The 21,536-nt window shown below is 45.6% G+C and overlaps 1 long non-coding RNA gene across 1 annotated transcript in view; it reads left to right on the forward strand.

Annotated features, from left to right (window-relative positions):
- Positions 1 to 18,792, forward strand: part of LOC130540583 (uncharacterized) — a 41,241-nt gene extending 22,449 nt beyond the window's left edge. Inside the window, exons 3-5 of the long non-coding RNA XR_008954580.1 lie at positions 1,420 to 1,524; positions 4,265 to 4,785; positions 18,356 to 18,792. This is a non-coding gene — a long non-coding RNA (uncharacterized LOC130540583). The remainder of the gene's footprint in view (positions 1 to 1,419; positions 1,525 to 4,264; positions 4,786 to 18,355) is intronic.
- The last annotated feature ends 2,744 nt before the right edge of the window (positions 18,793 to 21,536 follow it).

A 21,536-nucleotide genomic window follows, 5' to 3' on the forward strand; every position in this document is an offset into this window, starting at 1 on the left:
TATAATTACCCAGTGATGGGTGATCTGTTTTCTTCTTTGGGAGCTGGGTACCAAGGATATCAGAGCAGCATCTGTCACAACACAGGAAGAGAGCACAGAGAAGGGAGGGTTTCTGCCAAGGTGGGGTTGCGCCGGGTTGCTTCAGAAATCCCCCACAGGGCCAAATGCTCTTAGGAGTTTTCACAGGGCCAGGGAGCAGAGAATGAGGCTCCGTCTCCGCAGGCCTTCCTCTGCCTTGTATCACTTCTTCCTGTCCTTGAAGCTACCTCTTTAGAAGTTTTCTAAAAGTTTTTGCTGCTGGTGGAGAAAAGACACATTTGTGTAGGGTGAGGCGGGGCTGGGAGATCCCATGCCCTGATTCTGCTCCTTCAGTGAAGCCATAGAGAAGCCTGGGCCTCATGGGACATTGCTAATGCTGAGGATCTGAGGCTAAAACATGAGATTCAGTGATCTCAGGGAGACCTAGATTGGATCCCTAGGGAGGTGGAGAGAGCAGCGGTATCTGAGATGAAGACTCAGCCCAGGAAAACATGAGGGAGAAGAAGGCAGGACCAAAGGGATCCAAGAACTGGAAGGCACATAGCAATCCGTGGGGGGCTGACCTTCCATTCCTCAGATGGGGAAGAAGGACTTAGAGAGGGAGCGGCCCCTCCAGAGCCACACACTGTGATGACAACCAGAGCTTGGGTGAGAGGTCTGGTCTTCCGAATTCATCCAACAGGCCCCGAACTGGGTGCACTGCTAAGGCCATTTGTGCTGAGGCTAGGAAAACAGGAAGACAGGGAAACGCAGGGCCCCAATTCCTCTTCTCCATCCCCTCACTGTGCTTCAACAGGCCTCACTCTGGCCCTGGGGCAAGATGAGAGGAGGGGGCAGTTTTATAGAAGGACGAGGTACTCCAAAGTCCAGCTGGTTACAGGATACAAAAGGAATACCTGTGACTTCTGGGCTGGTTTGTTTGCTCCTGAGTCGGTAATAGGAGCTACGGTTGGAGTGGAGTGTGACCTTAGCAAAAGAGAAATACATGAATCAGGAGGGAATGTCTCAGGAAAAGCCTCTGTCACCTCTTATTTATGGTTCTTTTTTTTTTTTTTTTTTAAGAGGAAGGGTCTTGCTACTGCCCAGGCCAGAGTATAGTGACACAAACATTGCTCACTACAGCCTCGAATTCCTGGGCTCAAATGATCCTCTCACCTTAGCCTCCCAAAGTGCTAGGATTACCAGCATGAGCTACCACACCCAATGACTGTCTTTTATGTCAATGGTATTAATAGTTATTTTTTTCAACCCAACTAAACCCAAAGCTTCGTACACTCTAAAATAGCTAATGAGTGTTTGCTGAATGAATTTATGAATGAATGGGAAGATGTATGAATATTTAACATTACAAACGATCCATTTCTATTTCCATTTTTTTAGAGCTTAAGCTCTAAAAAAGTTTTGGCTTGTGTTACTTCCTTGGGGAGATCTTGCTGGACCACATCAGGAAGAGGAGGGGTGTGTCCCCACAGCACTGTGTACATGGTATGTTACCATAGTGTATTGTAAGTATCTATTGGGGAGTCTCTCTACCCCACTACACAGTTTCTTTAACCATTGTATCCCCAGTAGTTAGCACAGGCCTGTCATAGAGATGTTCAGAAATGTTTGTGGAATGATTGAGTATTCAAACACACACACACACACACACACACTCACACTCACACATCTGTTCTAAATTGTGGAAACAGAGAATTTTTTTTTGTCTGCAAAGCTTTTATTTTCCGTTTCAACCAGATCTCAATTTTTTTGGAGAAATTAATTTTCCCCTGTTATTTGCAATCTTGGTTGAATGGTAAATCCAGATACCTGCTCTCCCACCATAGAAGTCAAAGGGGTCACTGAGGGCTTATCTGCCAGAACCAGGGGCCAGCTGGTGCTCTCTCTGAGGAGTCTGATTTTTGAGCAAATAATACAAAGATGAATAATACAAAGAGGTGGTCAGAGTTCATTTATTCCCATGGCTCCATGATCTGACTACTCCTGCTATAAAAATATACCTGTAGCTCCTCATTCTGCATTATTTGGTTCCAGCCCACTTCCAAGCCTTGTTCTCCAACTTTTCCAATGATGCATTAAGCTCCTGTTATCCTTCCAATAAATTCCCTTATACTTACATCAGCCAGAGTTAATTTTGCTGCTTACAATGAAAAACTTCTTACTGACACAGTCACAAATTATTTTCTGAGCATGAATACATGCTCAGCTGAGGGCCTGGCCCTCCTGTGGAATAAATGAATTATGTCTAGTAGATCCTCACTTATGGCTGCCCCTCAGAAATGTTCACTGAAAATACTTATTTTTCACAAATATCATAGAAGCTCAAGGGTTTGAAAGCAAATCCAGATTTCTCTCTTGGCATCTCCCAGATTAGGAGGAATGAAATATAAGCTCTGCAACTTGCCAGAGACATTCGAGTGGACATTTCAACTCTGGGGTGCCTAGGCCCTGCCAACTTAGATGGCCTCTTCTGCCTTTGCTAAGGGAAGGATGCCAGGCTGCTCAAACAGACCTGCCTGTGATCAGCACCTCTTCCCCAGCGTGGGCCTTGGTGACAGGGAAAGTGGTGAGTGAGGAGGTGCTCACCTCTGTACACACCCAGGAAAAGAAAAGGAACCTGAGCATAGAAATTTTCCTTAAGCCAGACCCACTTAATTTTCCAGCCAAGCACTAACAATAAAGGAGCTTGGAAACATATCTCTTCCAGGAGAGAATCTGTCCTGGCCTCCACTGTGGGTGTGGTATGGTGGCTGTTATCAGCACTAATGGAATATCTAGGGAAACACATTTCTTTGTTTGTTTTTTAAAATATTAAATATGTTAGACAGAAGCATCCCATCCTTTCTGTGAAAAAGACGAGACCCAAATCAGATGAGTGTAGAGACAACATTGTTTAAGGGGCCAGCATGGTCTTTGTACCACACGCTGTAACCCACAGGGCTGATGCTGAGATTTGGGTTTCAAGTGCTGGATGATCACCAGGGCTCTGGGTGGAGGTTGGCTCTCAGTTCCCCCTCAAAGGCATTACTGGAAGCCAATTGTTCAGGAAAAAGCAAGTTAGCTTGGAACAGTGGAAGGAAATTATCTCATCTGCTATACCACAACCCTATGGAGTAATAACAATGGTTATCCCACTCTGTGCCATAAAATCTCTATGTCAGCTCATTAAATATAACAGTCTGCAAGACATGTATTCTTATACTTATTCAACAGAAGTAGAAGCCAAGGTCCAGAGAGCTTAAGTAATTTGCCCAAAGTCATAACTGGTTAGTAGGGTAGCTTAAATTTGAGGATTTCTTCTCTGAGTCCAAATCCTGTGCTCTTTAAGACCGGCCGATTCCCTGTGCTTTTGTAATTTTGGGGAAATTGTTTTTGTTTCTGGACCTCCATGGCCTCCTCAATACAATGGAGAGATTGGTTCAATCATCTCTGATATCCCTCTTCACTAAAGTTATATCTATTTGGGACTGAAGATCCAGGACCACTGTACCCATAAAATACAAAGCAATCACCTCTGATTTGACTCAGGCACCAAAGGAAAAGCCAGCCTTTGACTTACAAATGGACAAAAGGGGGTCTGTCTGTACTCCTCCAAGAAGTAGAAAGGTACACAGATACTAGTCCAAAAGGCCCAGCAGTCTCTGATAGGTATTGCCGCAAGGAATTTATGGGAGAAAGAAGATTAATTCTGGGAAGGTTGCATGAGGGATAGAAATGAAATGTAGAAGTTTAGCTGGCTCTTAAATGATGGGTAGAAATTAGAAGAGGGAATCAAATTTAGCATTTTAGGCATTGATAGATAATAATAACTAAAATTGAACAATCATATAAGACTTTTCAATATGTTAATAACATTTAATTATCACAGCAGTCCTCTAAAAGACATAATACTATTGGCCGGGCGCCGTGGCTCACGCCTGTAATCCCAACACTTTGGGAGGTTGACCGGGCAGATCACAAGGTCAGGAGATCAAGACCATCCTGGCTAACACAGTGAAACCCCGTCTCTACTAAAAATAAAAAAAATTAGCCGGGCGTGGTGGCACGCGCCTGTAGTCCCAGCTGTCAGGAGACTGAGGCGGGAGAATCACTTGAACACAGGAGGCGGAGGTTGCAATGAGCTGACATGGCACCACTGCACTCCAGCCTGGGTGACAGAGTGAGACTCCATCTCAAAAAAAAAAAAAAAAAAAAGAGGTATATTACTATTATTTCCATTTTACAGATGGAGAAACCAAGTCTTTGAAATCTTGAGAAACTTGCTCACAGTATATATAGATGTTAAGTGGCACGTTTGGTGAATGAATCCACAATGATGTTCCAAGCTTATGCTCAATATTTGAATGATACAGGGGACAAGTGAAGAGGAGGGAGGCAGGTCATATACCCTAGGCCGTAAAGGAGGGGAGTGGAATCAAGGAAGATGCAGCAGAAAAGAAGACTTTGAAAGCACTTAAAAGAAGACTTTGAAGGATCTTAGGGAGCTTGGATGGTGGAACCATGAGAAGAGCATAGAGAAGTTGGTGAGGATAATTCCACCCCTTCTCCATATTCTAGAGCTGACAACTCCAGCTTGTGTCAGGGTAATCAAAAGAAGAGACAATTTATTGCAGCTCCTACCATGTGCCAAGCAGGCACCTACCTAATACCCTAGGGGCATTAACTCTTCTAACCCTTGCAACAGCCCTGTGAGGTAGCTACAGTTACAAGCCCCAGTTTAGAGGAAGAAACTGAGGAACATAAAAGGTAAGTAGCTTACCCGAGGTCTTCAAGCCAATTGAGCGCGTATCCAGCTCCAGGGTTTGTGGCATGAGCACGCTATAAACTTCCTGGGCAGGCTGAGGAAGTGAAAGGGACATGATCTTGGGTCTAAATTCAAGCTTCATTACTTTCTCCATGGGGGTCCTCTTTGAGTCTCAATTTCCTTATCTGCAAAGCAGGGATGATACCATCTGTCAAGGGTTTATGTGAGGATTACGTGAGATGACTAAAGGAAACGCCAATCACGGCGGATTTGAGGTAAAAGGCCTCCCAGCCTTCAATTCCTTCCTCTTACTCCCCAGATGGTCTCCTCCCTGCGGAATCTTTGGATTTCAAGTCTCCTTTCCCAGAAAGGAAACACCTTTCTTTCTGGGACTGTTGATATAGAGCTATGTGAGGCATTCCAACCTAAATTTCTCTTCCCCAAACAGGCCTGATTGACATTTTCTTTCCCCACTCAGCTCAAAGACACTCAGAGCATTGAGCAAACATCTGGGATTTTTGCATGTTGCCATGTCTTTTAAAGAACATCCCTAAAATGTACTGGAGACTCCAAGGCTTAAAATAGGTCCCTGCAAATTCACCCATGCCTATAATTGAATAGCAGTTGGAGAGAAAAATAGCTTCAATAATGTTGCATTTTAAAATTATGGTACATATTAATTGCGCCCGAGTCTCCATTTTCATTTAAGAAAGTGGTCTCCTCATAAGTAAAGTGGGAAAGATACAAAAAAGAAAACCAAAAATAAGTCAGTTTTTTTTCCCCCAAACCACTGAAGTGCAAGGCACAGTCTGTTTCCAGGCAGAATGTCTGAGGGAGGGACACTTCCCCTTTTTGCCTAGGGAGATGAAGAGCTCTTATTGCAATTATTTTTATTTTGCGTAGAAATAAGACACAGAGAAAAAAAAGACCCTTCCAAGACCATAAATATAGCCAATTGGGCAATGAGACTCTCCAGCCCACTGATTTTAATTGTTCCAGTTCAGGTATCTCCTGTTTTACAGATGAGGAAATTGAGGCTGAGGAAAGGAGTCACCCAGGATCCTCCTAACCATATAAACCTGAATTTGAGTTTGGGTGAATTAACGTGCCATGGGCCTGAAACTCTGCCTGTTGACCAAGGTCACTCTGGAAAATGGCCACAGGCTATCCTGAAGGCCACCTGTAGTCACCATCTGTTGCTAGTACTTAGGACTTCCCATTTCTCCTGCTTGTCTACAGTATGTTCACAGATATCTGGCTGACTGTCAAGTCCATGGTTAGACATGTGGGTAGCAGATGTGCACAGCATTGCATCCAGCTGTGCTTTTGCCAGCTGTAAGATACTGTATGCCAATTTCTTACCCATCAGACATCTGGAGAACAGGGCCCACACGAGAAGAAGCTCCTAGACATGGTGTCCCTCTGGGTGAGAGTCATAATGCCTTCAACACTCATCATGAGCCTAAGAAAAAGCTTGAAACAGAATTCTGGCCAACACATTCAGGAAATAATTATTGAGTGCTAACTCTGAGCGGCACCATCCTAGATGCTAGAGAACTGGTGGAAACAAGACAGAAGAAAGGACTTCACTATGGAGGAAGGGGGAAACTGTGATTCCCAAAGCAGTCAGGATGATCCTTTAGAAAACTCAATAGAGTCATGGAATTGCTCATTCAAAGTAAAAGCCACAGTCTCTACCATGGCTTTACGTGAACTGCCTTCCTCTTCCTTTTTAACCTCAACTCTTAACACTCTTCCTCTTGCCCTACCCACTCCAGCCACACTGGCCATTTTGCATTCCTAGAACACACTAAGCATGTTTCTATCTCAGGGCCTTTGCACTTGCTATTTTTCTTTACTGTTGGGCACACTACAGGGATTCGTAGTTCTTGTTTCCCTTTCTTTTCCTATTGTTCCCTTCTCTTCCTACCCCCACCAAATATTTTAAAAATTCAGAAGCTAGTCATCACAGGCAGTTAAAGAAACCATGTTCTTCCACAGATTGTCCTGGAATGCCCCACCAGCATCAATGACTTGGTTCTCTTCCCTGGCCCTGAAGGAGTGGGCCACTTTCCAGACACGTCCCAGGCAGCAGTCCTGCTCCGTGACACTGTCAAGAAGCGAGGAGCCTCAGGAAAAGTCACAGACATAAACAAGATAAAGCCTGTGACCTTCTAGGACACTTTGGCCTGTGGACCACAGAACTGTCAATGGCCCAGCCCTTGCTCTGATAAGGGAGGGCAGGAACATTCCAGGAGATGCATTTGTCTCAAGCCCTCAAAGGCTGAGCTTCCCCGAGAATCTGGCAGAGAGAGAGAGGACGGAGGAGGCTGGTGGGAGGATCTCTCCAGGGCGTGGAGCCAGCCCCACTGCCCTTGCTATCCCTTCAGCCCAGATATGGGGCAAGAAATTCAGGCCAACTCAGCAAACATGTACCTGGCAGCTCCTTCCTGCCTGGCACTGCTAGGGGCAGAGTGCTGGAGGAGATGGGAAGGCAAGGATCCCAGGTTGCAGGGGCTCAGAAAGGTGGAGGGAGATGTGGATATCAATTGCCTGCATGGAAAATTAGGGGACAAAGGACAAGCTTTAGTGCTCTGAGGAAGGAGGCAGTCATTCTGTCTGAGGTTGTGGGAGTCTAGGAATATTTATTTCCTAGAGAACGAGGCCCCTAAGTAGGCCGTAAAGTTAACCATGACTTTGACAGGTGGAGGGGTCAGAGGAGAGCATTCCTGGCACAGATTGGTATGTTCAAAAGCATGGAGGAAGACAATTGCAGATGTGTTTCAGTTCATGCAAAGGCCCCTGGAAGGTCGCAATGGAAGATGAAGCTAGAAAGATCAGGGCTGCAGTAGGAGGGGCCTTGACTCCCTGGGAAAGGGTGTGAAACTATCCTATAGGAATAGGAGCCAGGGCTGCCTCTCCGGTAGGGCAGAAACAGTACCAACTGGGCTTCACATGGAGGAAGGAGGGGTGGAAGGGGAGCAGACAGGGCCAGTGGAGGGGGTGTAATATTCCAAGTAAGAGGTGGTGAGGCCTGAATTCCAGTAGCAGCCATGGGATTTCTGGAAAAAGTTGCAGATTGTTTTCTTGCTCCTCTTTTAAGACAGTTATTAGCAGCTGTGGGGCCACCTGAGTGTGTACTGAGCACTTGGGAAACAGGTCCTGAACCAGAAAGAGTGTCCAGGTACAAGTCTACATCCCATACCTTGTCAGGCAGAAGTTAGTAGGAAACCCTGCAGCCCAGCCAGATAAAGGCGTGGCTTCCAGAATGCCCTGGAACTGCCTGGGTGATCCTTTTAAAACATGAATATAAACATGTCTTCATCCTCCTTAAAACCCTTCGCTGTTTCCACTTCACTCTCAGAATGAAGTCCAAGCTCTTTGGCTTGGTGTTTAAAGCTTCATCAAGCCTGTGCTTATACCTCTGTCATCCCATCTCTATAGTGTAGGGCAGGGATCCAAACACTTGTCTGCATGTTCAAATTCACCTGGAGATCTTTTAGAATGTCTAAAGCACAGCCCAGCACCCAGACCAATTAAACCACAATTTCTGGGATGGGACCTAGTTGCTCAGGTGACCCCAGAGAAGCTAGAAACCCAGGTATAGGGCCTACATCCTAAGCTCCAGTCATACCAGATGTATTAGCTAGCTGTTTCCATCACAGACCACTTCAAATTCGTGGTGGCTTACAAAAAATATTGATTACCATGCTCACAGAAATGCAGATCATCTGTGATTTGGCAGGTAAATGCTGGTGGCAGTTCTGCTTCAGGCTTCAGGGTCAGCTGGGGTTGACTCTAGGCTGACTCTAGACATTGCATTCTAGACATTGCATTGAGGGAATTCTACAGATCTCATATTTCTGGGAGCTACATCTTTCCCTGCAGCAAATTTTCAAGGTATTGATAGAAGTGCAAGTGCCCCTTAAGATCTTAGATTTTAGCCGGCAACCCCTCACTTAACTCACATCCCATTGGTCAAAACAAGTCCCATGGTCAAGGCCAACAATGATGGGGCAGGAAAACAGACTCTGCTCACTCTCCTGTTCTGCAAGTCACATGGCAGGAAGGAGTGAGGAACTAGAATAATCCACTCCATCTCACAGGTAATCTTGTGACCTTGAATGGGTCACGTCTATGAACCCCAGTTTCCTTACCTGGAGAATGAGATAGTTGCCCTGGATGCCCACTTACATGACCGCCCCTCCCAGCTCTTCTCATCCACAAAGACCTTTGCACATGTATGCACAGCCACCCACTTGTGCCCATACTACACATTTAAATCATGACTATTATTTTTAAATACTTGTTGATTTTCAAAATGCTTCGCATACACAGGCCATATACTCATCTGCAGATACAGATCCTTGCATTCTCAGTCCTACACATACATATATATACTTACTTTTCAAACACACACTTTTATGTGCACATGTTCCCACATTTATACAAATGCACCCAGAGGCACCTATGTGCCTGTGTGCACTCGCTCAGCCATACTCACACATGCCACATGGATTCTCAGACATGTTTAGTTACAAACAGTCTCCCCCCACCCTTCTCACCCTCACACACTGGCTCACTCACACATATATTCTATACCTCTCCGCACAGCTGTTTAATCAGAATCAGGGCCTGCTGATGAGGCTGTTGTCTGGCGCTCAGGGAGCTGCTTTAACTCTTTGCTGCCCCCATAAAGGCTGGCTGTACTATGTGCCCTCCATCTGCAGACCCCGGGGAACAAAAAGGCCACAGAAGAGTCAGGCGGAGATGCTTAATCTGCAGGATTGGAGCTTATCTGGTGCCACAGGGCCAGGGAGAGGGTGCAGAAGACACAGGGACAGACAGCACTCTGGACCCTCTGAATTCACTCTGTGCTTTCTCCTCCTGGCTGCATCTCCCTCATGTCCCAGGTATCTTCAGTAGGATAACCAAAAAAAAAAAAAAGAATCATCCAAACCAAGACAGTGTTGAGAGCGAAAGGGACACTAACAACAATTACACTGAATTACCTGAGATTGTCATAGGCAAGCAGCAATGCCTGGTCCCTACTCATGAGAGACCAGATATTGTGGACTTGCCCTGAGCTCCTGTTTCAGCCCAACTCAAGGACAGTCCCGGTTGAAAGGAACTTTCAGGTAAAATTGCCTCATTTTGCAGTTGAAGGCCCAGAGAGAAGCTGGGACTTGCCTGAGGTGACACAACAAGTTAGTAACAAAACAGTGTATAGAACCAAGTTTTTCAATCTTCCAGGCTAGAGTTCTCCCTGGTCTTAGGTGCAGCTCCTGGGAAACTGGCTGAAACTGTGGGATTAGCATGCAAGGGTTCACTGAGGAGTACTTGAGGAAAGAAAGCAGGACAGAGCAGAGGGACAGCAGCCTCAGCAGAGGTCATGGGGAGCTCTGGAGCTGAGAGGGTTCTTCAAGGTTGTCCCAAATGAATCTATGGGCCGAGGCTTTGTGCCTCCAGCGAGAGGACGTGATGTTGGGTGGAGCAGTACCCTGCAGCTGAGAGCAACCCCCAGGGAGGGATGCAACAGCCTGTCAACTAAGGGAGACAGTGCCTTGGTCCTCCAGGGGAGGTGGGCAGCACACCATGGCATCCACCACATCCTGCTGTTAGCTTGTGTTAAACAAGCTACCTGCAGCCCCAGCCCCCCAGAGGCCTGCTTGTACCTGGGCAGCAGTTGTATTGGCATTCATTTCACTGGCTCCACAGGGGGTCCTGGAAGGAAATTGCTGGGGAGGAAGCCACCTGGCTGAGGCTGCTCCTGAGACTGACCAGTGCGTTCCTTGTGGAGCCCGAGCTTCCTGCCAGCCCCAGCACGGCCATCTCTGCAGCTTTGCAGCTGCATTCTTCACACCCATCAGAAGTCACTGTTGCTTACTTTATTTTTCCACTTCTTCGATCCTTCTACATGTGGTCCAAGGGAGTTTCCTGTCTGACTCAGCCAGGGAACAGGGGCAGCTAGCAGAGAGCCAAAAGGGGGCACCTGGGCATGAGTTAAGAGGGCATCTGTGGCAAGCCCATTACACAGCTAAAGAGAACAATCTCAATGAGAAGACTCAGTCTTTATGAAGGAGGGACACATTTCCCATGGGCTGTGGAGTCCAGCAATCCTGACTTCCAGTCTTAGCTCTGCTGCCTACCTACAGAGGCACTTTACACACACTTCCAGGCGTGAAAAAAAAAATTTCAGCAAATTAAATTTAACAAAGTTTAGTTGAGCCAAGAACTATTCGCAAATCGAGCCCCCTCAGAACCAGGAAACGGAAGTGAGGCACAGCAACAGCTTCACTGGTTACAGCTCGGCGTTGGCCATATTTGGATGTGGTGTGATGAGTTGACTGCCCGTGATTGGCTGAACCTCAGCGTCTTGTTATTGGCTGAGACACAGCTACTTGTCACAAAAAATACATACTCCTAAATTAGGCTTTTATTCTGTTTACTTACTAAGTTAGGTGCAGTTTGTTATGTAAATACTCAAGGTACTGAGGCATCTTCAGGCCAAGTTTAGTTAAATTTAACACAAGCTACCTAGAACTTAGGGATGGCTCTCTATATACAGTAGAGCATTGTAAGAATGTAATGAGGTAACCTGGGAATAGGAAAGGGATCTGCAACGTGCCAGCACTCTGCTAAGCACGCAGCACCCACAGCCTCCCTTATCCCTATCACAAGCCTGCAAGGTGAGTACCCAGGATCCCATTTTACAGATAAACAAGCTTGCCCCAGGGCCCAGATCCAAGCTCAACCTGGCATTGTATGATTGGTTGCCAGCATTCTCTGCAGATTAGTCTTGACAAGGGCCAGTTTCTTACTCCCGTAAAGCAGGAATTAAAAAGAAAATAAAAAAAGAAAACACTGGAGCAGTGCTTGACATTTCACTATGTTTCCATCATATTGGGTGCAGGCATCAAGAAGAGCAAAAATTCTCCTCCTTAAAAACCCAAGAATTTCAGTGCCAAAAAAATGACTGTGGAGTTTTTCCATAAACACACACACACACACACACACACACACACACCGTGTTAGTTTTTTCCTGAGGATCCTGCAGAATTGCTTTTCACAAAAGGGCTAACAGCACAGAGCTCTTCTGGAGAGCAGATTAAATGAATTGTCCAGTTTTGGGTGGAAGGCTGTCCAACTTTCCCAGTCATCAGTGGAATGCTGGCTGGGTTGATGTAGGGGTTACTTGGGGGTTATTGACAACTCCCCAAATGAGTCTAGCAAACTCGTTTGTGCCAGGCTTCAACTAGGGAGCTCACAGTCTCCTGGGGAAAATGGACATAAAAACAGGAAATTACAATATGTAAGTAATATTATAACAAGAAGTAATAGAATCAAATACAAAGTCCCCAGATAACTTGGAGGTGGTATCAGCTCTGTCGTGGAGGCTCAAGGAAGATTTGCTGAAAGAAGTATCACAAATCCAGGTTTTGAAGGATGAACAGGAGTTTTTAGGAGCTACCACCTACTTTTAATGATTTTTCTATTTAGAGAGTGGAGAAAAGAAAGAAGAGGAAGGGTGCTTACATGTACTACATGCTATTTGCCAGACTGCATTCGACACTTTGCACGTTTGCACATTTAATTCTCACGATAACCCTGTCAGATGGGGTTTTCACAGGCAAGAAACTTAGGATCAAAAAGGGTAAGCTGAGCAATTTACTCAAGGTCACACAGCTACCAAGTGCTGGGGCCAGAAATCCATCCCAGTTCTTTTGGCTCCAACTCCCTGGCTCTTTCCCTGCTGCTGGCTTCTGTAGCCCATAGGAGCTGTACATTCATGGAGTTTATTTGTGGCATACTGTGCAGTTTTTGAGTTGGTTAGAATAATGTAAAATCATTAGGAACTGATTTAGCAATTGGTCATATCTACAGTCAACCCTACAAAATTCCCTCATCTGTTCACAGAAACTACAAGTCTTCAAAGTACTGTCCCATCTACCCATTCCTCAGCCCAGCCCTGCAACTTGAACAGGAAGGTCCATTGCCTGGTAAGTCAAGGGCAGAGCCAGGGGGACTAGAATCTTCAATTTCTTGGTTCCCACTGCAGGGCTCTATGAGTGACACTGTGTTATACGTATCTTGTCCCTTTCATATCTCTGGTGCTGTAAGGAAGTACCTTCAGGTACTCCAGATCCTGGGTACCTTCTGTATCCTCCTTAACATAAAGTCAGTTAACATAGGACTGAGATTGAGTGTATTTCTTTCCATAAAGAGGTGTGGCTTGAATTCTTGTGCTGACCACTCCTGACTTGTGTGACCTTGAGCCAAGTTACCTAACCCTTCAGACTTTAAATCATCTGAGAAATAGGGCCATAAGTTTGGAGAAGTCCTACCTTTGTACAAAATAACTGGGGCGATGTTTCGGCACTTACTGGGTACACAAAATACCTGGTACTTACTAGGTGCTCAGTAGATGTGAGTTTACTTTCCTTTATCCTTTGAAGAGCTGTACCTGTGTCCAGGGTTAACCTCACTCCATCAGGACCTAGACATCCCTACAAAATTAGGGATTTTACTTCCCTTTGTGGTAATTAACTATATATTGTACATTCTATATCCAAAGTCACAGAGCAGATCCACAGTTTTCAAACTGGGTTCGAAGAAGCCCTGAGGTCCTGCGAGGCAGTTCAAGGGTGATGGATGTCAGTGGTCAGGCCTTCAGACCACCCCCTCCCAATTCAACAAAGGCAGAATCTCTTTTGTATCTTTTATATGTTGGGCTCTCAAGTAGAATTTCATTTTAAGAATGAAATTGAGTGTTGAAAATAGAAAATTGCAAACCTCTGTTGGAGGGTAATAGAAAGTTTAATGTGTGATCTTTGCATTGCAAACCAGGTTGCTTTCTCCCTTATGTCTCTTCCCTCCTCGTCTTTTTTTTTTTTTTTTTTTTTTTTTTTGAGAAGGAGTCTTGCTCTGTCCAGCAGTGGTGCCATCTTGGCTCACTGCAACCTCCACCTCCCAGGTTCAAGCAGTTCTCCTGCCTCAGCCTCCTGAGTAGCTGAGATTACAGGCACATGCCACCACCCTCAACTAATTCTTGTAGTTTTAGTAGAGGTGGGGTTTCACCATGCTGGTCAGGCTGATCTCAAACTCCTGACTTTGTGATCTGCCTGCCTCGGCCTCCCGTAGTGCTGGGATTACAGACATGAGCCACCACGCCCAGCCCCTCCTGGTCTCCTTAATGACAAAAGCCCAGCTTCTACCCTGCTCACTGCCCCACCCCCAATATGCAGACCAGTCACAAGAAGGAAAACCAGTTAACAAGGACCTGGAGAAGCTACAACGTACTTGGACTTCCAGTCTTTAAATGGACCATTTTTGTCTCAGCCTGGCTAGGAAGTCTTGGCTGATGTGGGCTAGAGACAGGAAAGCAAGGTGATTTGGGGCCTAAAATGACAAAATGAGGGCAGAGAAAAGTGTTGAAAATGAATGACTGCGGAAAGGAAAGAAATATTCTGACATGCTCCTCTTCCTATCTGACACCCAGTGAGATGGAGAACACGTTGACTTTGGAGCCAAGAAAGCTGAGTTCAAATTCTGAGCCTGCCCAATGTGTAACTATGTGATCTTGAACAAGCCATTAACTCCTTCCAGTCTTATTTCCTCATCTACAGAATGGGAATAGTATTGCTGTCACAGGACTAATATGAGTGTATATCACATGTATGTAAAAAGCATATGTGAGATATTGAATGAAAAACAATTGATGCCTGCTAGATGTCACTGAATAAACATCAGTCCCCCTTCTCCATCCAGCTACCATATTTTCCAGCCCATACATTGAGACACTGGGTTATGGTAAATATTGAATTAAATGATGTAAATCAATTCCTAATGCAACTCCTGGCACACAGTAGGTGTTTAGTAAATGCTATCTTCTCCACAAGCTTCCCTCCTTCTGCACAGCATATTTGCAGCAACTGCCATCCTGATCACCTCATGCTTGGGTTACTAACTCAGCCCCCCTAGTGGGGTCCCCTGTCCCAGAGCCCTGTTCCTGTCTCCCTGGCATGTGCAGTCACCCTAATCTTCCCCTAAACAAATGAACAAAGCAAGACAAATGGCAAAGCTCCACTAACAACAAGCTATTCAGTTCCAGCATTATCTGATTTAATTCTCCATTTTCGTTTCAGATCAATCTGTAAGGTCAGTGTTAATAGCTCTCCCTCCCCCTTGTAATGATAATCTCAGGCTCAAAGAAATAAGCAATTTCAGCTCCTCACCTTGGTGGGGGCATAGCTAAGGTGTGAGATCCCATTAGATCTGTCTGCAACCAAAGACTCTTCTGCAACATTAACTGTTCTCTGAAGTGGTCTGGCTGGGCACTGAGAGTGGAGAGACCTGGATTCTAGCACTGGCTCACCATTGGTTCATGGCGCATGAGCCCATTTCTTCCTCTAAAAATGAGGAGAGTCCCTTCCTTTCTTACCCCATATGTCTGCACTCAGGTTTCAGGGCCAATTTCAGATGGGCCATATGGTCTCTGTCCTCTGTACCTTTGCCCAAGCTGTCGCCTGCTCCTCAGTCACCTCCCTCATTGCCCTGTGTCTACCTGGTTAAGAATTAAGCTCTAAGATTCTACTCTATCATCCCTCACTTCCTTCAGAAAGCCTTCCTAGACCACCCCAGGCAGAATCAGGTGCTCCTCCTCTAGGCTTTCATAGCCCTGCATCTAAACCACAACTAAGACCTTTTTTTCCTGGTATATACCTTTGATTATAGGACTGTCTCCTAGTAGATAGACTGGGAGCTCTCGTTTATCTCATTTATCTTTATACCCATGTCTGTCACAGAATAATTGCTCAGATAATACTTATGGAATGAATGCATTAATGAATGAATGAAGAGAGAGAGCAAGGGAGATCGAAAGAGCATCATTGAATGAGTTCAGGGTTTTGTTCGGTCCCAGCTTCAGAGTCCATTTCTTAAGAATAATTAATTCTTGCAGTTCTTCCACTGCTGACGTTGTGCCTCCATGGGGGTCAATGGCCCTATGCCCTAGCATCTTATCCCTATACCATGTAATCTGGGTCTGATGCTGGAATTTGGGCTTAGAGCTTGGCTCCAAGTCTCTGTGACAGGGCTCTGCCCTGCCTCCAGCCCCCATCCAGTACATGGGACCTCTCTTACCCTGGCCAGCCTGTTCCAGGCCAAGGAACTCCATTCCTCTCCCCAGCTCCTGTTCTCTCCCTCTCACCTGCTTCCCTGGCTGGTGATAGGGCCTGCCTCCTGCCCATCAGGGCTTCTTAGATTACAACTATCAGCCTAATTTCCCCACTTCTGTGTCCCACCCACTTACTAGGTCAGCCTTCCCACTATAGCTGGGAGATGGTGACATCCTCATGTGTCAGGCTTTTCCTGATATCGGGAGCCCCTCATGTCAGCTCCTATCCCTGGGTCAGATGCCCTGACATATGCCCAGCCCTTCAGACAGCTCCAGGTCAGTGTCCAATCCCTTTCTGCCTGCCAGGGAGCAGCTGGACATGCCTAGCCAAATCCTGAGATGGGCTGGGAGAAGGCAGTCAGCCCTGGAGATCATTTCCAGTGAAGGCCCAGCCTGCAGGTGGGCACACGTGGTGGGTGTTCAGGTTTGAGGAGACCTTGGAAAATGAAAGATCGCATGTGGTGCAAACCTCAGGCTATGTGCCTTTGGACAACTCATTTTATCCCTCTGTGCCAAAGAGTTTTTGTTTGCAAATTGGAGATAAGAACACTTAATAGCTACCTCAGAGGACTGTTGTGAAGAATAAATAGGATAATGCATATCAACCTCAAGGCCTGGTACATTATGAGCCCTCAGTAAATGTGAGCCCTTTTCCATGTCACTATAGCTGTTGTCATTATTGCTCTTGTTGCTGCTATTGTCATTAAGAAGAGTGGGCTGCATCCTCAGGTACATCTCCTGTGCTGTTTCTTTTCCTCAAACCACTCATTAATATTCTGAAGACTAAGTCAGGGAGGCAGTAGCAACACACCAGGCTTAAAATTAATCAAGTTCCCTTCAGTCCAAATGAACTTTTCTCACCGATTCTCAGATCTTCGGCATCTTGCTACTGGGTGCATTTTTTCTACATAATGAAGTTTGGGCAGTGCTGGCTCCTGCCTAGTCCCTGACTGTGACCTCCATGCAGTCACAGCTGTTCTCAGGCGCTGCGCTTCAAGTCCCCCACCCCACATCGTCTGGCTGCCTTCTCATCTGGGGTGATGCAGATTAATATGATGTCCTTGTAATTCTGCATCCAAGACACATGTCACTTTCCTTCAACACATTTGGAAGGAGGGCAAGTTCTACTTTGTAAGGACCGTCACTTATTTTGAACTGGAAGAAAATAATTTATTTGGTCAAAAGTTGTTGTGCTTTTCCATTAAGGGCACATATTACCCTTTTGTAATTGGAAATGGGGCCATTTAGATCCCACATAGTCTAATCTCCAAAGTCACTCCAGCACAGGGCTTTCTTCCTCATTTGATTTCAATCAATCAATGAATCCAACAACTAAGGAAATGCATTCAAAAATTAACCATACCAAGTGAAAGCAGAGGAAGGTATGTTAGCAGGAGTCTCCCAACTCAGGTGTTTCTGTAAGAACCATTAAAATACCCCTTATCTGAGTGGAAATTCATTTCTTTCTACTATGGGAAGACTCCAAGACACTCACTCTAAGACTTGGGCCTGGATCTATATGCAGAAACCCTGCTGAACTTTGCAGTGTCACCTGCCACCCAACTAAGAGGGTCTCCCAGGATTGTTTTCTAGTTCCCAGTCTGGGCTGTCTGACATGGCACCCCAACCTGGGTACACATCTTAGAGGCTCAGCTTTTTGTCAGTGGCAAACTGGAAATTTCACCACTTAAATGGAACCACGAAATCTTAGGCCTTGGGAGAGTATGTCTGCAGGGCCATCTTGGTGTGCACCTCTCACTGACCATTTTCAACAGATGCCAGATTCTTGGATCTGGGAGGGTGGCCCTAGTCCCCATCTTCAGGCTGTGTTAAATGTTGAGCTTGAAGGCCAAAGAAAACTGCTTCAGACTTTGATACCTTATCAGTATGACTCAAAGGGAAGAGAGAGGTTAAGTAACTTGCTCAGAATCATACAGGTAGTAACTAGCAAAATTGGACTTTGAATCCAGGTTTGCATGACTTTATATTATGCTTTTCTGCAATGCTGCTGCCTGGAAGGCAGGCTTAGTGCTGCTGAGATCCTGGTAGATATCTGCTTTCCCCAAAGTGGTGAACTTTGCAGGCTACCGCCAGATCTGTGCCATCTGCTCACTTCCGAGGGGCTTCTTCAAATCCCACCAGGTGACCTTAATGTCCCAAAATATTCTTGACGCTGAAGCACTCACTTGCAAAGAAAAGCTGGACCCCAACCCCTGTATTGGACAGACCCTACAGGAAGTTTCCTTAATAGCCTACGGAGCAGAGACAGAAAATGAAAAATCACTAAGGTAGTGGTAGGCTTACATCCCAGGGAGGGAGTGCCATGGCGCACACCTCCTGCATGGGCTGGGGTTCGCATTTGTGTTTAATAACAACTTTGATCTCTCTGCCAGCAGCAGCGGTCATTGAGAAATCCTGACATAAAGAAGGTATCTGGGAGATAAAGTTCTGCAAGCGATGATTACTAGCACTTAAGTTCTCTTTTTGTTGAAAGGAAGAATCCCAGATTGAACAGTGCATTGAATGATATGACAAGCAAGTACTTGATCCCTGTCCAGCTGGAGGGGGGATTGTACCCATCAGCAGCTTTTTAGCTAAGGACGTCTTTATATTTCTCTTCTTTGTCTGGGCCTCTCTAGTTCCTCCTTTTACTTCATGTCAGCACTATATAGTAGGTATGCCAAGTGGTTTTGAAATTTAAATTACAGTCTCTTTTTCAGATGTTATTGGAAAGAACATGTAATTTATAACCACGTGTTAGGAGTACAGGATGTTCATGGTCCACTGCCAATTTTTCTTTTGTAAAGTTAATAAAACTTTCATAAAACACTTACACACTTGTATATTTCATGGTAAAGATTTTTTTTATCTCATAGGCTAATGTAAAGATTTATTAAAACCATTTTTTTGTTAAGAGGAGTGTCAATAGTTTGCAGCTGAGTGTAATTTTGAATCCGTGGAAGATGACGGTCTGATGGAAAATGACAGTAACAGCTTTGTTGATTTAGCACTAAAAATAAAGGAGCCTTTCAAATGAGAGAATGCTCTAATATCCAGAGTGGGCTAGGACGCACTCAGGCCAATGGAGGCAAGCTGGAGGAGCCGGCCACCAGCACTCCAGCCCCTGGCAAGAGCAGAGCAGGATTGGATGGAGCCCAGGTGGGAGGGTGAGCAGAGCCCCAGGGGTTAGTGGGAAGGAAGGCTCTTCTTGCAGGGGAGGGAGGGAGGGGCCAGGAGTAGTGTCTGAGTTTACTTCTTGTGGCAGAAAACTCTGGAATCTGCCTGCCCCCACAGACACTCCTAGCCCTTTCTAGGCTTTGGTGGATTCAGTTTTTGCTGAATATAATGAGCGGGTAAGATCTGTCACACCTCCCTTGCCCCACTCTCTGTCACCTTTACCAATCCACATCTACCCCAAACTGGTTCCCATTGAAGAATCCTTTCAAGGAAACTCACTTAACTTTTTTTCTGAGCGTAAACCCCAGCTTTTTTTTTTTTTTTTTTTTTTTTTTGTAGCTGTTAATTGGTGTGCTCCCCTGTGTAGAGGTGAGGAGTAGATGGGTTATGGATTCCATGATTTGGAGAAGTAAATAGACCTTTTTGAGCTTCTGTTTTCTTCTCCAGGAAATGCAGATGATAACTCCTGCCTCCAGACCCCTCTCTGAGATGATTCTGAGACACATATAAATGGGCTTTGCAAACTGTGGGCAGTAGATGTGAGAACTCTTCATCTTCCAGACAGGATCCAAGGTCCTTTGGAAGGGACAGTGAGCGGACTGCATCCTGCTTGCATGAAGACCCTGATTCCCTCAAATGTTGAAAGAGGTTGAATTTACAAATAAATTAAGAAATTAAGAGCAAATGAAGAGGAAGGAATGGTTATTAACCGTGTGCCATAGAACTTTGCATTAGTAAGCCTTATGGTCCTTGTTTTATAGATGATGAAACTGGGACTAAGAGAAGTGAAGTAATCAACTCAAGATCACAAAATGAACGGGACAACCAGGTTTCAAACTTAGGTTTATTCTGACACCAAAGCTTCCATATTTTTTTCCATTCTAGAATGTTAGAAGCAGTGGACACTCTGGAGTGTTCCCACATGCTAAGCACTACGCTTGGTGCTCTATAAGCATTCTCTCTCTCAATCCTCACACCACACCTGGGCAATCACGATTACCTTCATGCAAGGTGAGAAGTGCTGAAAGTTATAATTCCTTGCAGAGGAGGGATTGAATGTGCTTCCCGTGGAAGGCTGTGGTCTAGCAGTGCCTTTGGTTGGAGGGAGCAGGAAGCTTCAAGCTCTACCTGGGGCCACTTCTCCCGCAGTTGAGAATTGAGGGTTAGCACCTGGAATTTGACTTAGAAATGGGATTGGTAATTGTCTCATTCCTCTTTACAGGGGTCATCCCCATCTACCTCACTCTGCCCTCTACTCCAGCCCTGCTCTCTTTGGCCCCTCTTTCAGTTGTTCTTTCTTCTCTCCATCTGCCATTCTCTTCTACATTCCTTTTTCAACCAAGTAGTCACTCTTTATCGCAGCATTCTCCTAGTGACCCTCCCTGGTGCCACTGAGGTGAGGGCCAGCCACATGCCTGGCTTAGGGTCACTGTTTTCTTTGTAGGCATCCTCTCCAGCACCTCCCTCCACCCACTTTCCGGCTAACTCCTATTCTTCGCTGAGGTTTCTGCTTAAATGTTACTTCTTCAGACCATGCCTGACACATCTGACTGGATCAGGCCATCTGCACGTACACTCTCTAATCATTTTGCATTTCCCCATTACTTTTCACAATTATAATTAAGTGATTGTTTGTAAAACTTATTTGTTTGCTATCTATGTTTCCTGCTAGACTACAAGCTCCAGGAGGGGAGGAGCCACATCTGCCTTACTCATTGCTGCATCTTCCATTCCCAGTAGAGCTCAGGGTCAGTCCTCTCAACCTCACACCATGGCAGTGTTCCTCCCCTTCTAGGCAAAAGGCCAGACAGCCTCCTGACTTCACACCCTAGTCCCATTTGTAATTGTGCCAAGTATCACCAAGTGTCATACAAGTGTCACAGAGTCTAGTTAGGAGAGATTCTAGTGGCAGCCTTCCCCTTCGCCCTTTGGAGAGTGAAGTTGCACATTCCCACATTGTGAGAGGTGAAGAAAGAGCCAACAGCCGAGCCTGCTTCTACGTCTCGACAACTCTGAGATATGGAGGCATAGGAAGCTCTGGGATCCTGGAAGGAAATGTAAAAGAGAAATTGGGACCCCAGGACAAGAAGTCCAAGAGAAATGGCAGAAGACTCCTACACAATCTCTGTCACCACTGTAGGGGCAAATGCAGAGCAATTGGGACCAATGACCCCAACTAGGAACATAGCCTGGAGTGAGTGAGTATGTGAGTGTGTGTGTGTATAAGTACATATGTCTCCTTTTCATCGGGTCTGGGAGAGGGCTGTGGTCCAACTGAGCAAGCCATTTCCAAATATGCACGTTTGTTCATTGCTGTTGCTGTTGCATTTGTAACTATTGTTGCTTTTGTAGCTACTGTTGTTTTTAGATGAAGCAACTGTGGTTCAGCAGAAGTTGCTG

Source organism: Pan paniscus, chromosome 9 (assembly GCF_029289425.2).
Source record: "Pan paniscus chromosome 9, NHGRI_mPanPan1-v2.0_pri, whole genome shotgun sequence".
Lineage (NCBI taxonomy): Eukaryota > Metazoa > Chordata > Mammalia > Primates > Hominidae > Pan > Pan paniscus.